Below are 2,664 nucleotides of genomic sequence, written 5' to 3'. Positions count from 1 at the left end.
ATGCATTTGAGGACTAAAAGAACTTCCAAAAAGATAAATTCTGAGCACTTGCCATGTGCCACGTATAGTGATTAACACAATAACTCATTTAACTCACGTGAAACTCATTCAAAAACCCTGACAAGTATTACCACCATGTAAGGATGAGGAAATTGAGGCTCAAAAAATATTAAGAAATTGCAAAGGTATAGTGATTAACACAATAAGTCATTTAACCCACGTGCAACTCATCCAAAAACCCTGAGAAGTATTACCACCATGTAAGGATGAGGAAATTGAGGCTCAAAAAATATTAAGAAATTGCAAAAGTTCCAACAACTGATAAGTAGCAGTTAGATTTAGTAGAACCCAGATTTGCCTGAGTGCAAAGTCCATAATCTTAACTAGTACCCATCCAGTTAGGCTGGAGAGCTAGGCTGAATTTAAATGAATTTTTATGGAGATGACCATTAGGCCCTAGAATATGAATGCTAAAAAACAATTCTCAAGGACAGGTCACAGAAAACATAGTTAAGCATCAACATAAATGAAAAAATCTTGGAGATTTCAGTCTAGAATGAGCCTTACATGAATGCAATATAAACTTTATGTGAATATAAAATGGTCACCAGAACAGCTAATGAAAACTTGGAAGCAAAAATAGAATTATTGTGTCTAGAATGAGGGATGTTGTTGGGTCCTGATAACACAGCTGACTCTAGACAGTACTTCACGTTCCAGGTGTTTCCCTGTCTCAAAGACATCTTGTCCTCTGTCTCCTCAGTTCAATAAGAAGGCAATCTGATGAGCTATCCCCAGGAAAGGATTTTGTTGAACCATTTTTTGGAAGTAAAAATTTTTGAATATCAGCAATTTCAATCTAATGTTAATACCGATAATAGTTTGATATGTCACTCATCTAGGGATATTTGCGTTTTTGCCAAAGAATCCAAGAGACAATGGTCCAGATTAGAAAGGGGAGATACTTGTGGACCTGGAGATAGTCTTGATACTTGCCAGATCACACCATACCCAACCTACATTGTCTTGACAGTTTGTTTCATTAAGCCATACCAATACCTCTCTATGGTACTGTCAACCCATGTCCACTCAAATAAATTCATGTTCCTATCTCAGCTGACTTATTTGGCAGTAAAAGCTATTTTAACTGCCAGTGCATTTGCTGGCTCACACAACCTCTCTTTCAAAAAATATATAGTACATTTTCTCATTAACAAGCAAGAGAATCAGTATGTCCTCCCTCCCCTGAATTCAGAGTAAAATAAATGTGAAGACTTTAAAGGACAAAAGGTGGAAAAGAGGGAACATGATGCAGAAAGGTATGATAAAGGTATTTTACAATGTATAAAATAAAAGTACTTTTGAATTTTTTGCTTTTTAGGTCCATAAAGAAACCCCTGCAATTACTTCCTGAGCTTTCAGAGCGTTCATTCAAAAGGCATAACTGATTCCCTATGACATATACAATGTTATCAAGGGACATTCAGGACATTTAATAAAATCTCAAATTAAACAAATACAGACAATTATACTATTTCCATTAATAGTATAAATATTAATATTTATAGTTCAATGTAAATTATATATATATATGTGATTACATATGTTAGGTAATTTGCGAGTACAAAGAGCAGACTACTCTGGAATTGGGTAAATGCTGTCTTTATGCTGCCAAAGAACATAGTAGATATGATTGTTTTTATGCTATTTAACATTAGTTTGTTCATTCATTTGTATAACTAATGTTTATTATGTACTCACTCAGTGATAGGCACATAAAATAACTTTCATTTTGACCACTGTTGCAAATAGAGTCATTTTTATAACCAGCTTGGAGAAAGTGCTATCAGTATCTGTTTTTAAGTAGGCCCTGAGGATTTGTAATACTTAAAACCATTCTATATTCACATCCCAAAGACAATGTACAAATTGTCTTCATTGATTAATCTATGCTATCATAAGCTGGGGAAATGTCATTCCATGACTTCAGTTTTCTTTAAACATTGAATAATGTTCCCCACTCGAGGAAGGGTTTTTAAGGCCACCTCAGAGACAGAGGTGATGGATGTTTCCCATTACCAGGCTGAATGAAAAGCCTCTTATTTAGCATGGACTATGCCTAGAGCTAAGTGAGAAAGAAGGCTTTACCCTCTGTCATTCGTTATCTCAAAACTCCTGAAGGCTTCAACCTTTCCTATCACTACTTAATTGAATTTAGCAAATCATGATCTTCCTTTTTAATATTTTACAGATTTTTAAATGTAAGATTGATTTGGAAGGGGGGGGTGCCTGGAGAAGGATATGTTTCTCCTAATCTGTGATTTGGTATCTGTTCCACAATTTTAAGAAACATCTGAATGTTTTGGCCAAGTTAGAAAATAAAAATATGTTCTCATTCTTGGAGCCAAAGCATATCTGCCTAAGTTATTTTATTCTTGTGGGTAGCCTTAAGTACAGAAAAACATTTCCAAAAAAACCAAAGCCTGAGTATGAATCCTAAAATTACTTTGTGCTATTTAACATTAAATTGCATATAGTATGTTATACATTCATTGCTCTATGGACTTTATAATAGGAAGCTCAAGAATAAGTTCTGACCTACGTCCACATCTTACATCCACAATAAATGTTATTTTTTTCCTTTCTTTTGTATTTTCTACTCTC

Source organism: Galeopterus variegatus, unplaced genomic scaffold (genome assembly GCF_000696425.1).
Source record: "Galeopterus variegatus unplaced genomic scaffold, G_variegatus-3.0.2 Scaffold5234, whole genome shotgun sequence".
Classification (NCBI taxonomy): Eukaryota; Metazoa; Chordata; class Mammalia; order Dermoptera; family Cynocephalidae; genus Galeopterus; species Galeopterus variegatus.
Note: the sequence above shows the minus strand (reverse complement) of the source record.